We start from the raw sequence: 15,320 nt of genomic DNA, 5'->3' as shown, positions 1-15,320 counted from the left end.
TCCAATATAATTAATGCTATTATTCTGAATTTCGCCCTTGTGTGCTATTATTCTTTTGTACAAATTGTTCTTGGGCTATCTAAAAGAATTGTTCTTGGGCTATCTAAAAGAATTTCTCTAATTTTATTAGTCCAAGATATTGACCTATTCAAATGGTTTAAGAACATAAAATATTAAATATGTTATGAAACTTAAACTTATCTTGTTCATTCAATAGAGAGTACATATATATACAAGTACACAAAATCCAAAACCTATTGACGGTGGGAATAGATAGTAATAATGGGCCTTATGAACTTGGACTTGTATGGACCGGTTATGGAGATCCATCTTCAATGGTTTACAACACTCCCCTTTGGATGACATAACCATGTAGATGCTAAGAGATCATCATAATACGCTTGGGGATGCTGCCTCATTGAAACCTTACCAGGAAAACCCAGTGGGACAAAACCATGGTGAAGGAAAAAGAGTACATCACGTATTACTCCCCTTGTTCTGAACATCACTAAAGGTCCTTGAGTATACGCATCCCAATCTAATGCGTGAGCTTCCTGAATGTTGATGTTGGTAATGACTTGGTGAAAAGATCGGCTGAGTTGCCGCTAGATTGGATTTGTACCACTTGAACTTCACCGGCCTTTTGTAGTTCATGTGTGAAAAAGAACTTAGGCAAAATATGCTTCGTCCGATCCCCTTGATGTAACCTTCCTTGAGCTGTGCGATGCAAGCTGTGTTGTCTTCATATATGATGGTCGGTTCCTTGTCATCGGCCATGCCGCAATCTGATCTGATATGTTGAGTCATTGATCTCAACTAAACACACTCACGGCTGGCCTCATGTATAGCCAAAATTTCTGCATGATTAGATGAAGTGGCCGCAATGGTCTGTTTCATTGAACGCCATGAAATTGTTGTACCACCATGCATAAACACATAGCCGGTTTGAGATCTAGCATTATGTGGATCCGATAGATAACCTACATCAGCAAAACCAACTAAACCTTCTTTGTTATGGTTAGTATAAAATAAACCCAAATCCATCGTTCCTTGTAGGTAACGCAATAGATGTTTGATACTGTTCCAGTGCCTTTGGGTCGGACATGAACTAAATCTCGATAGGAGGTTCACAGAAAAAAAAATATCTGGTCTAGTGTGGCTAGCCAAATACATTAAAGTTCCTATGACACTGAGATATGACACTTCAGGACCGAGAACTTCTTCATCGCCTTATTTGGACCAAATGGATCACTGTCCAAATTGAGGCTTCTCACGACCATTGGCTAGGCAATGAGTGGGCCTGGTCTATATTGAATCTCTTGAGTACCTTTTCAGTATATGCCATTTGATTTACAAAGATTCCATCATTTATGTACTCAAGCTGCAATCCCAAACAAAACTTAGTTTTACCTAGGTCTTTCATTTCAAATTCTTTCTTGAGATATTCAACTGTTTGGGAAATTTCCCCAGAGGTTCCTAGGATGTTCAAATCATCCACATATACTGCTATGATTACAAACCCTTTGTTTGCAAACTTCTTTATAAAAATACATGGACTGATGGGATCATTCTTATAGTCTTCTTTGACTAGGTACTCACACAATCTATTGCACCACATATGCCCACTTTGTTTCAGTCCATAAAGGGATTTGTTTAGCCTTATGCAGTGCTGTTCTCGAGAATCTTTCTTATCATTGAGCTCAATACCCTCTGGTATCTAATATATATTTCATTATCCGGTGGAACCATATAAATATGCGGTCACTACATCTATTAGCCGCAGATCAAGACTTTCTCTTATAGCCAAACTTATCAAAAATCTAAAAGTTGTTGCATCCACCACATGGGAGTATGTCTCTTCATAATCTATCCTCGGTCTTTTTGAGAATCCTTGTGCTACAAGTCGTGCCTTATATCTCACGATTTCATTATGCTCATTTCTTTTCCTCACAAACACCCATTTGTGTCCCATTGGTTTAAATCGAATGGTGTCCTTATGATCGGACAAACACATTCCTTTTCTTTAATGAATTCAACTCCACGTGTATGGCTTCTTTCCATCTTAGACAATCTGGTCTTTGAGTGCACTCTAATATAGATGTGGGTTCATGATCCTCATTCATTTCAAGTGCTACCTTATATGCAAATATTTCATCAATGTTGACATCTTTTCAGTTCCATTGAATTCCAGACATGATATAGTTTATTGAGATCTCATTATTATCAATACCTTCAGGACCTTGAGGTTCAGCGTCCCAAACCTCATTGATAGGTTCTACCGCGGCCATGTTTATGGTTTCCTTAACCTCGGTTTTATTTGCACCTTTGTTTGATTTCCGAGGGTTCTTATCTTTGGAACCTATTGGTCTACCACGTTTCAAACGTGCCTTAGACTCTGTAGCAACTTGATTGTGTCCCTTTTGAACATCAATACGTATTGGTGCATTACAAGCTGGTATGTACGATTTTGTAACTTTCTTTGGGTCAGCAAAGGAATCTGGCAATTGATTAGCTAGCTTTTGTAAATGTATAATCTTTTGGACCTCTGCTTCACATTCCAGAATCCAAGGATCTTGCCAATTCAAGGATGTTTGATTCCATGATATCTCTTTGACCAGCTTGTTTGTCTCTCCACCTAATGTAGGGAATTCAGATTCAGCAAATTGACAATCTGCGTATCTAGCCTTAAATAGATCACTCGTGGTTGGCTCTAGATACTTAATGATGGTGGGAGAATCATATCCAACATATATTCTCATCCTCCTTTGAGGTCCCATCTTTGTTCTATGCGGTGGTGCAATGGGTACATAAACGGCACACCCAAATGTCTTTAGATAGGATATGTCTGGCTCATGACCCGTGAGTAATTGGGATGGCGAATATTTATGCTCACTAGATGGCCTGATGCGTATAAGTTCTGTTGCATGTAATACCGCGTGTCCCCAAGGCGCCACATGAAGCTTCGACCTCATGAGTAATGGTCGAACAATCAATTGAATTCGTTTAATGAAGGATTCAACTAATCCATTCTGTGTATGTACATGTGCCACGGGATGTTCCACACTTACCCCCATGGACATACAATAATCATTAAACGCTTGGGATGTAAATTCACCAGCATTATCTAGACGTTTAGTCTTAAGTAGAAAATCTGGAAAGTGTGCTCGCAGACGTATGATATAGGCCAGCAATCTAGAAAACGCTAGGTTTCTAGTGGATAATAGACAAACATGCGACCATCTGGTCGATGCATCATTGAGGACCATAAAATATCTAAACGTCCCACATGGTGGGTGTATTGGTCCACATATATCTCCTTGTATCCTTTCCAGAAAATTTAAAGTTTCTTTAGTTACATTGACTGGTGATGGCCTTATAATGAGTTTCCCTTGTGCACATGATACACACATGAGATTCTTAGGGATAACTCGTCTCTCTTTTAGAGTGTGCCCTTTTGAATTTAAGATTATCTTACGCATCATGTTAGAATCGGGATGGCCAAACCGGTCATGCCATAAAGTGAATTGTTCATTGAACATCTTGTTCATTGCCATATTAGCTTCTATCATATTTATTTTGTCATAGTAAAGGCCAGTAGATAATGCGGGTATAGTCTCTAGGACTTTCTTAAAACTTTGGGCGATCTCAGTAATGTGTAGGAACTCTTGGTTCCCTTCACCCTTAGTTTCAATATGGAAACCATTCAAACGAATATCTTTGAAACTCAATAAGCTCCTCTTTGAGCTGGGTGAATATAAAGCATCTGATATTTCAAGATGCGGGCCCTTTGGTAAAAGAATATGGGTCTGACCATAGCCTTCAATCAGACTAGCTATACCCGCTATTGTGCTAATATTGACGTTTTTCAAAGTGAGATTCACAAAATATCTCTTATCCTTCAAAATCGTGTGGCTTGATCCACTATCCACCACAAGTATGTTCATGTCCTCAGTCATTTCTTAATATGGACAATAATTATTTTTTAGACATAAAGGAATAAAGCAAACAAATGTATATAAAATAATTGAATTTAAACCAAAATCAAAAATCCTAAAACATGGAAATTAAAAATAAAAATAAAAATAAGTCCAAACAAGAGGTGTCTAAATTTAATTATCCTCTTTTAGACAATCTGAAGTTTCATAATCCAATAGATCATCTTTCTCATGGTCAAAATCTCCTTCACCATCGAGATGAACCAAGTTAGTTTCTGAATTTTTTTTCACACTCTCTTGATAGAGATCAACAAGGTGATTTGGTGTCCTGCACGTCTTTGCCCAATGGTTCCCCATACCACATATGTGGCAAACGGATTTGGTCTTGTGTTGCGGTTTGAAAATTCTGCGGCCTCTACCTCGACCACGACCAAATTTGGATCGATTCCCACGGTCATGACCATCATAATGGTTTCCTTGGTAATTGCCACGACCGCCACGTCCTCTACCACGGCCACGGCCGTGATTCTTGTCCATATGGACGTAGTTAGACTCTTTAGTCTCTTTAGGCTCCTTAGGCTCTTTATTGGTCATATCAGCTTTGTGGGCTTCTGGTAATGGGGCAGAACCAGGAGGTCTCATTACACTATTCATCAGCAATAACTTACTGTTTTGCTCAACAAGTAGCAAATAAGAGATTAGACTTGCATATGTAGTAAAACCCTTTTCACGATATTGTTGCTGAAGCAGTATGTTATTTGTGTGAAAGGTTGAGAATATTTTCTCTAGCAAGTCTTCCTCAGTAAGCTCCTTACCACATAATTTCAAGATTAAAACTATCTTAAATAGTTCTGAATTATACTCATCCACGGATTTAAAATCCTGGATTATGAGATTCTTCCAATCGAACTGGGCTTTTGGTAAAAGCACTATCGTTTGGTGATCATATCTGTTTTTTAACTCTACCCAAAGATCAAGAGGATTCTCAATGGTAAGGTACTGGTTTGAGACTCGGTGCAAGATGATGGCGTATGAGGAGAATCGCCTTATATCTTTCTTTTTCAGTGGCCTCATTGTTATCCTCAATGCATTCGCAGAGGTCCTTTGATTTCAGGGTAATCTTAGTATCCAAAGCCCATTGTAAGTAGTTGTCACCAGAGACATTAAGTGCAGCATATTGGAGATTGTTGATCTTTGACATCTATAAGACACATAAGCAATCGATTTAAATCATGTCATGTGGTTTTTAAGACCGAAACATGCAATTGATGTTCATATATTTCACCTTGTTTTACCTTAGTATATTCACATCTTTTGCATGATTTACTATCTAGTTTGGCCATTATTGAGTAGCTTTAGGACTGTTTATGCATTAGAGTAGATTTGCATTACATTTTCATAGTTTCTTGCATAAACAGGTGATTTTGGATCCTAAGGAGCATGGAAGGAATGTTGAAGAGGATTGGAGCTATCAGGTGAAGAAAACAAGGGAGCTAGAGCTGAAGAATCAAGGTCCTGAAGCCCACTCGACTGCCCACTTGACCAGACACTCGACCGTGTGCGGAGAAGGACTCGACCGGATGGAAGAAGCAGAAGAGAGGCCACTCCAGTAGGCACTCGACCAAGCACATGGTCGAGTTGACCGAGTCGCCTCCCTAGTTTGTTTGCTTATAGATTTAGGGCTTCCCCACTTTTCTATATAAGTCCCTTGTACCTCATGGCCGCCCAAAAGTCAGAGAGAGAGTCAGAAATAATATCTTGTAGCCACAAAAACCTAGTATTTACCCTTTTTGGGATTATCTACTTTTGCTTAGATCATTAGCCACTTTTGTACCATCTTAAGAAATCTTTTGATACTTGTTGGTTCCATAACTCAAGTATTAAGAATTTGAGTTTGATTTCTTCTTCAATATTGTAGATCTCTATCTCATCTTTCTAATCATGCAAGTTTTATTGATTTCTGGGTTTATGATTTTGTTCATCATGTTTTGTGATTGTGAGTAGTGGCTTAGGATCTTAAGGATGGATTAGGTTGGGTAAAGGTTATGGGTGTTTAGATTGATCAAGCTTTATTGTTGTACATCTCTTCTAGATTAGATATGCTCTATGTTGTTCTTATATTGAGAATGTAAGGATAGACTTTAAGCTTCTTAGCATCACACCAATGTCTAAGTTGCTAGATAAGGCTAAGTCTAGAGATTATCATGAAGCATGCTAAGAGATTAGATGTTTTGTGTGATTTTTGACAATAATGATCTGGGTTTTAATGTCTGTTTTTATATGTAATAGCTAGTGAGAGCTAGGTCTAAGAGTATCTAAGCTTGATTGTTATTGCCATGAGAATGGATTAACAAGTATTGGAAGATCATTGTCTAGAGATAGCTCATTGTTGACTGAGGTTTGTTGATCAATCTAGATAACCATAGCTTAAGCCCAGCCCATGAATCTATCCTTAGGACCTTTCTTTGTTATTGATTTCTCTGTTTAAATCCTGTTAATTGCTTGTTGTTTGATTCACTTTTGTTTTGCTATGTTTTCATTGTTGTCCTGTCTCTGTCTTACATCCGCAAGTTCACTCGACCATCCACTCGATCGAGCATCCGATCGAGTGCTTGCTCGAGCTCCATCCAGAGTTCTTGTTTATGTTTTGCATTTACCTGTTTCATTTCCTATTCCATTCCTGTTACATTCATTTTATTTCTGCTTGATTCTGTTTCATAACTTGTCTTGCATTAGTTTAATTCATGTGCCTGTTTAGCATCATCACTGCTTTGTTTTCACAGTTTACTTTGCATTTAGTATCTTGTCTTAGTAGCTTTACATTCTGCATTTCATCATTATCATTAGGTTGCTAGATAAAAACATTCATCACATTTGGCTTGACTTAGATAAGTATTCACATCATGATTGCTTGCATCACACTCATTATGGATTGACATCCTTTATGCTACAACAGCATAAGGGTAATTGAAACACCTTGCATCCACCTGTTCATCCATCATCTCTATCAACATTCATCATCATCACACATACAAAAGAACATGTTTCAGCAATCAATTTAGTTCTAGGCCATGCAGTTTTTAAGACCGAATCATGCTGGTCCTAGGAAGTGATTTCTTACATGATCGCGTGGTTATTTTATGCATGAAACAATCCTAGACAAATTATGATCTAGTATGAATAAGAAAACATTATGCAAACAGTTAAGGTTTTCCTTTTTTTTAGTTAGGTTCTCCTCTTTTAGATAGGATTAGGGTTAAATTAAGTTAAGGATAAGGGTCTAGTATTTTTTAGGAGAATTTAAATAAACTAGAGATAAAGCCAAAGTAAGTTTAGGAGAATCTAACATACAAGTTTCAGAGTTATCCAAATTGGGTTTCGATTTTAAGATTTGAATTTTAGGATTTCATGCAAAACATAGAACAATCAAATAATAACAATCAATTCATCCTAAGCAATTCTAAACCTCAAACAATCGGATTTTAAAGTTTTATTAGGGTTTCAAAAATCGTGACTTAGGGTTTAGGATACTTAGGGTTTATAGTTTTAGGATTTCGATTTGTTGATTGTGTATATGTAGATTTTAGGGTTCAAATATAATTAGGGATCAAATTCGGTATGTGTCCGATGAGTTTGATTGTTTACCTTGATCACCGATTGGGTTGAATGGATTGGTCCGGGAACTAAAGACCACGGAAAACAAACGAGCTGATCACGAGCTGTCACGAACGGTGAGCTTGAACGAACAAGGGCTGATGTGCGGTTTTTAGCGATTTAGGGTTAGGGGATTTTTCTTCTTTTTGTTAGAGCAAATTCTTGCTAATAACGTGTTATGAAACTTAAACTTTTCTTATTCATTCAATAGAGAGTACATATATATACAAGTACACAAAATCCAAAACCTATTGACGGTGGGAATAGATAGTAATAATGGACCTTATGAACGTGGACTTGTATGGGCCGGTTATGGAGATCCATCTTCAATGGTTTACAACAAAATAACTTGAAATAATTATATTATTTATCGAAAAATATATATAGTATAGTTTTTTAGTTTATATTGTCATTAAAATAAATAAATGAAATAAGTAAAACTATTTGAAATAGTCAAATGTTATTTATTTTTGAAATTAAGGAAAAACTTTGAGAGAAGTCGTCTCACTTAAACAAACTTCAAGGAATACGTGATTAATACTTGAAGTTGGAGATTCCAAAAGCTTCTCATTGATTGTTTCACATGAAATTTTCGCCTCTACCAGATTCAGAAGACTCGTCTCAGTTAAACAAACTTCAGGACCCTTCTCCATATATATGAATGTGCTATGTGCAAGTTTTTTAAAGAAGGAGTATTATTAATCACGTATCCCCAATGCTCTACCCCGGCCGTCATTTTCATCATGAATTGATAGACTCTGCAAAGATGACACCTCAATAACGAAATTGTTGATACCATCACCACTAGCAGTTCGTTTCACGAGCAGCGTTTCAAGACTTCTGATCATAGAACATATAGGAGTTGTGACTTGTGACCAGCTGTTGCATGGACTCAAACATAGGAGTTGTGTAGTATTAGCAAACATTCAAACTTTACATAGGAGTTCATAAGATGTTGCAATAGCTGTAATTGAAGACTATACCTTGTCTTCAGCATCTTTCTGTTCTTGCTGTTCGGCTTCTTTGGTTGCATCAGCGGTTTCATCCTCACCTCCTTGCTTCTCAACCCAAAAATAGTTCGGGTATAAATAATAGTATGTATGGGCCGGATTGTTAGTTGAAAATTATAAACCTAGAAGATATAAATTAGTTGTGTATTATACACGGTATACTAGGGTTAAAATTATAAACCGAGATGATATAATTTAGTTGGTTTGTTAAAATATATATATTAGTTGTGTATATATATATACACGGTAGGTATACTAGGGTTCCCGGCCGGAGTTGTTTAGGAGGCGCACGCAGCTAGTTATGGGTCGATATAAACACGAACGTTATCGCTTAAGACTCAAATTGGCTGACATCAAAGATCCTCTGCTCATAGATCGGAACCGTACCGCTGCCCGTAATCGTCCACTAAAACTGACTGGAAAACGGACTGGAAAACGGACTGGAAAACCGACTGTTGTGTGTGAGGGAAACCATCAGGTTTGCGACTCTGATAAATTTGATACTCAGGTTGGTTATATATACTCTTACTTACTTCTTAAATATTGTATATACTAATTTTGCAAGTCGGAATTGAATAAGTTGTGATGCTTTTTTATACTAGTTTTTTTACTGATTTGATTGTTAAATAGAGATATTTGGCAAAATGATACATTTTTCAAACATAATTAGGAATAAGATATATTCACTATTTATAATTAGAAAAAACCACATTTATCATTGTTTGTCTATTTTCTCAGCCTTTTTTGCCATTAAACAATCTTCTTAATTAGATTTATGCCATTATACCTCTATTTTTCTCTCCATTTCTTGATTTTTTTTCAAATAATTGTTAATGTAATTTTTTTTAGAAAACTTTTTAAATACAAAAAAATCTATATTTTTTTCTTTAAAATTTGATATAAAATTTGATATAAATTTTGTTTAATAATTTTTAAATATATTATATATATATATCTCTTTTGTAGCCTTACACATTATTACATTTGTACACTTAATAATGTGTACAGACATATGTACTCTTAATAATGGGTACACACATCTGTACTCTTAATAATGTGTACAGACATCTACACACTTAATAAGGTGTGCGGGATACAAAATTTGTAAAAAATATTTAACATTATCAAATAAAATCATCAAACAAAATGCATATCAAATTACAAATAAAAAACATAGATTTTTATCTATCTTTAAAATTTTAAAAAATAAATTTTAATTAGCCAGCAATTTTGTTTTAGATTGTTGGGAGCATATAAGAAAGAAGAATTAAAAAAAAAAAAATCAAACCAACTTCCTCTCTCTCCTCTTTTTTTCTCTTTTTTTTTCTCAAAACTATTAATTATGATTTTTTAGTAATGTTCTTCCCTCCCCTGGCCCCACTCAGAATTTTATCTCTACCATCCTCTATCTCACAACACCCTCTTTTCTCTATTATAAATAGTGTATGTATGTTTTTGACAATTAAGTTTCAAAAACGTACTAAAATGCTAACAACCCTTCTTAATATTACAGCAGGAAAACTTGCCTCAGTCTTCGCCATTAAGGTGTCCATTTGATTACTCTCTCTCTCTCGTGTATATATATCAATCAATTACTAGCTTAGCCATATATAGATCTATATATATATATGGATGGTGATGGTTGTAGTTGGTCTTTAATTATGTAGATTGGCCTCACAGGGTGGCTCTAAAGCTTCGCTGCACGCTTGTTCTACCACCGGTATGGAAACAATCCAATCAGATCAGAGACTTGATCATTTGAAGGGATCTGTTCAGTCTCAGGAAAGGTTTCCATCTGATATCGTTACTACCGCCAAGCCTAATTATTTGCCATCAACAAGCCTCAATGCACAAACGCAAAGCTTCTGAAAGCAAGAAGAAGCTCTCTATGAGTATGATCTAGCGCAATTTCCCATATCCACCACTCTATAAAACTGCGCTCTCTTTTCTATCACTTGTCATTTTATCACCCCTGTTTTTGTAACTTAAAAAACTTGAGATGCTTTATCATTCTTACGTATTATGGGAATGTGTTTTATTATGCGAATATCTTTTGTCTGATAAATGTGTCTGATGTCTTTGTCTCTCTTTTTTTTTGGCTCAAACATCAACTTTCCATTAAACAAGATCATACAACTAAATCAAGGCACAATACATTCATCACTAAAGACTTGGACCAAATGCAATGGATGATCAAGTACAACCCTGGAAAACTAGCGGATCCAACGCTACCTAATCGAAAACCATTGTATTTTTTAACCACGACGAGATAGACAACACACCACGACTCGGAGTGAAGTAATCTCTTAAACCACCTAAATTAACCTAATGACACGAAAACAAAAACTAACACAGAGAAGACCAAAACTAATACTGAAAAAAAAAACAAATCCCAGCCATGAGAACCTCTGGATCGACATGTAGAACTTGTCCCAATAGCTTCAACACCTGAAGGCGCATCATCATAATAGCTTGGTCGTTCTGGCTTTCACTGTTCCGGTCCTAAACCTAAAAAAAGACAATACATCCGACGGACCCGACCAAGAGTCGTGAGACAAAACCGACAAACTAGATGCATCTCCAATCTAACCATATAATAACCAAAATGCTAATCTTCTCAAGATTAAAAATTGGACCACATAATAGCAAATCATCACCTCGCAGTGCAAGATCGAAGAGCTAAATCACTTTTGTCGGAGGCACACACCTTGGTCGGACTGAAACCAAACAAACCGCTCCTTGCTACAAGACACCGTCGTGGCTAGAATGAGAGGTAAGATCTGAATAAGAACCCAAACCCGACCGTAGAAGCTTGTCGAAGAGAAGCTTCATCTCTCATTGCTCACCGAAGCCAACAAACCGCCGGAGACAAATCCGCCGGAAACAATCGTAGTCCCCAACCCAGATTCGCCAGATCTGGCCATAGAATCGACTCTGTCCTTCAATGTCGCACCAGAGCCTTCACCAGCAACCACTACCCGACGGAGACTTCGCTTCACGCGCTGAGATATCACCGGAACCACCACCATCGAGAGTCACCAAACCGCCGGCGAAAGGAAGACAAGGAACGGGAGAAGACAACTAAGAGACTACAAGGATGAAAACCAAAGGATGGAGCCCTCTCCGGCGCCAGAAGGGCAACCGGAGAGGCGGAGCTAGCAAACCGGCAGCGACTCTCTCTCTCGCTCTCTCTAGATAAATTTTTTTTTTCAAAAATACACAACAGCTGGTCAAATATTTGGTCATTTTTATATTTCTGCCATATAACAAAAAATACACAAGGGGACTAAGAAGATGTGTTAAATGAACAACAACTAACTACAGAATTTAGTTGGGGATTTTATCATGACTTAAAAAAAATTACTTAACACTTGCTTTTCTCAACCTCTCCCAGCTTCCAAATGGATATGAGGAACCTTTTCTCAACCATTCTCGTGTAGCTTATATCTTAAGAAATCAATTATTATGCAACTACCATGAACCATGGAATAATACGTAGTACAATGTTCCCATCTTTGTTTCTTATTTCTCCCCTGGATTTACCTAGATATCAAACATCTCTAGTGACTGTCCTTCAGTTCTTCTCTTGTTGATGACTACTGTTGTTTAGATTTAAACGTACAGATAGTTACCAATGCAATGTTTGGTCATATATATGAGATAATTACTAGCTTAGAGAAGACCGCATCTGAAGCAAACGTGGAAACAGACAGAGCAAACGTGGAAACAGAGCCTGGTCCTATAAATGTCAAAGAAGGAAGCCTCGTTGGGAAATATGAATCACTGGTGCAAATCACACTGATAACCAAAGGCAAAGGGAAGGGAGATAAATCTTTTACAGGAACCAGAGGTGTGACTGATCGACGTAGATTTACCAATGCAATGTTTGATCATATACATTAGATCATTGCTAGCTTAGAGAATACCAAATCAATAGCAGGTGCGGAAAGAGGATGAAGAAAGTGAGAGTGAGCTTCAGTGATCAACTAGGTGGAGAGGTGGCTGAGATTGTTAGGATGTCAGATGGAGCAGACGTGGAAACAGAGTCCTATAAATGTCAAAGAAGGAAGTCTCGTTGGGATATATGAATCACTGGTGAAAGTCACACTGATACCCAAAGGCCAAGGGAAGGAAGGTAAGCATTTTACAGGAACCAAAGGTGTAACTGATTAGGTTCTTTAGTTATGTAAGTATTGAGTGTGTAGTGCGTTTTAATTTTAAACTGAAACCTTATTGGACTTCGATTTTGGAGCTGAAACGTTAGTTGTTGTTTGCTCAGATTTCAAAGCAATATGGATCAGAGATGAGTGTAGATGACTTGGCTGAGTTTGATGCTTTAAAACATGACTACAAGGTTGATTGGCACTTAAAAAACACATGCAGAAGAAGTTAAGACCAACTTCAGAAGAGCTGAAATCGAGGTCTGTAGATGTTAGGAATAGAAGAATGGCTTGTATCAGAAGGATAGTATTTCTCAGAGGGAGGGGATGAGATATAGAGAGTCGTATCTACACCACGAGTATGTCGGGACATTTCAGGATTAATGGGAAGGAACATGGCTAGGCTTGGAGAACTTTGGTCAGATATGTTGATGAAAGTCTGAAACGAGCAGAGGAAGCAACATTGGTTACTCGGATTAGAGAGGAGCAGCAGAGATTAGGCCTTACTGCAGAAAGTGATTGAATTGGTAATGAGAAGATGGAGGAATTAGAAGAAGAGAAATCAGAAGTAGATGAAGAAGTGAAGAAAAGACAAGAATTTGTCAGATTCATGGCCTTGAATTTCCCGTGTTGGACATCACGGCCTCCACGAACAGCATCGAGTTTAATTGTTTTAACAGCTGCTGTTCCAGCTTCATCCTAAAAGTATCAACCATAAGTTATATATATTATCATACATATATATTATTGAGGAAGCTGTCAAGTAGAGGAGTATATGTAGAAGACAGAAAAGGGCAATGAAAAGAATTCCAAACCTGCAAGGCAATGTAAGTATCTCCCATATAGAACTTTTGATGCAGGAGCATAATCGTTAGGATTTTAATTAATTTAGCTTTTCTTTATTAATTCTTAATTATATTAATTTCTATTGGTTTTCCTTTCTAGATTAGGGTTTAGCTAGTTTTGTTTTACTATATAAACAGCTTTAGTTTTAACCTAAGGGGAATCATATTATTCTTATCAATAAAGTTTTAGAGTTTATCTCTTTTATCTTTTCTGGTGGATTCCAGAACCTCATTTCTGGTGGATTCCAGAGTTTTATCCTTCGAGTTTGTCGCTTGCAAACTCGTTTTTGAACTAGGTTTAGCGCTTGCTTTACCTAGGATTTTCTGCTGCATTATTTGGTATCAGAGCAGGCTTTCTCCTGTCTCTTTTCCAAAGCTTGATCAGCTATGGGAGATCAATCTGTGACCAAAGCAGACTTTCAGAGTTTTACTGAGGCTCTTACCACTGCTCTAACTGCTTTGACCGACCATATGAAGAATTTGACAACTGAGGTCAGAAACAGGACAACTGAGGTCAGAAACGGCTTCAACAACGCAAATCAACGAAGAGGTAGAGGAGAAGAACCAGTTACGGTTAGAAAAAGTGAAGATGTTATTGAAAATCAATTGAGATTATTAATCAACAAGATTAGTTTTCCACAAAGAGAATACAATTGTGTGATTGTTGAGAATTCGATTTCTAATGAAGAAGAATCTATAGAGAAAGAGATAGTTGATCACCAGAGCATAATTGTTGGTGAAGAACTCATGCATGATGAGATCTGTGTAGAATTCGGATCTGATAAAATCCATGCAGAATTCGGGCTAGATGAAATCTGTGCAAACTCTATGGTCAGCTGGACAATCCTACAGAATGGGAGTGGTGCAAATTTCGGGTTTGATTCATTATGTGGAGATTTTTGGCATAATTCCTTTTGTGAAAAGTTAAGGCAAGATATGCATGGTTACTTAAAGTAAAGTTTCTAAAAATTCAAGCAATGCATGTGAGGTGAAGCTATATGAGTTTTCCATAAAAACTAATTGGCTAATTCGTGTTGCAAAAGAGAAGATACCATCGATAGAGGAAGCGCCAGAGATTTTAACTAGTTTTAAGGAGTTGAGTTCAGATGGATATCTACATGACTTCCCTCCTATGCGGGATAAGGAGATGGACTTCTTCATCAAGAAGACAACTCGAGGACGATTTTTCTTGGAAGTGGAAGAGTCTGATGCAGGAGCATAATCGTTAGGATTTTAATTAATTTAGATTTTTTTATTAATTCTTAATTATGTTAATTTCTATTGGTTTTCCTTTCTAGATTAGGGTTTAGCTAGTTTTGTTTTACTATATAAACAGCTTTAGTTTTAACCTAAGGGGAATCATATTATTCTTATCAATAAAGTTTTAGAGTTTATCTCTTTTTTATCTTTTCTGGTGGATTTCAGAACCTCTTTTCTGGTGGATTCTAGAGTTTTATCTTTCGAGTTTGTCCCTTGCAAACTCGTTTTTGAACTAGGTTTAGCGCTTGCTTTACCTAGGATTTTCTGCTGCGTTAACTTTCCATGGTTTGGGTTAAGTGAAACTGTTCTTTTCTTCGTGTATGTGTTATAGCTTAATTGAGATTTTCTAGAATCCTAAAACAAACAATCAATTTTTAGAAAAAATAAATGTGTAAGACAAACCTTACAAAGAGAAAGAAACCAAACCTGTCTTTTCTTTTTGGGCAAACCAAACCT

The sequence above is a fragment of the Camelina sativa genome, chromosome 18 (assembly GCF_030686135.1).
Source record: "Camelina sativa cultivar CO46 ecotype springtype chromosome 18, ASM3068613v1".
Lineage (NCBI taxonomy): Eukaryota > Viridiplantae > Streptophyta > Magnoliopsida > Brassicales > Brassicaceae > Camelina > Camelina sativa.
Note: the sequence above shows the minus strand (reverse complement) of the source record.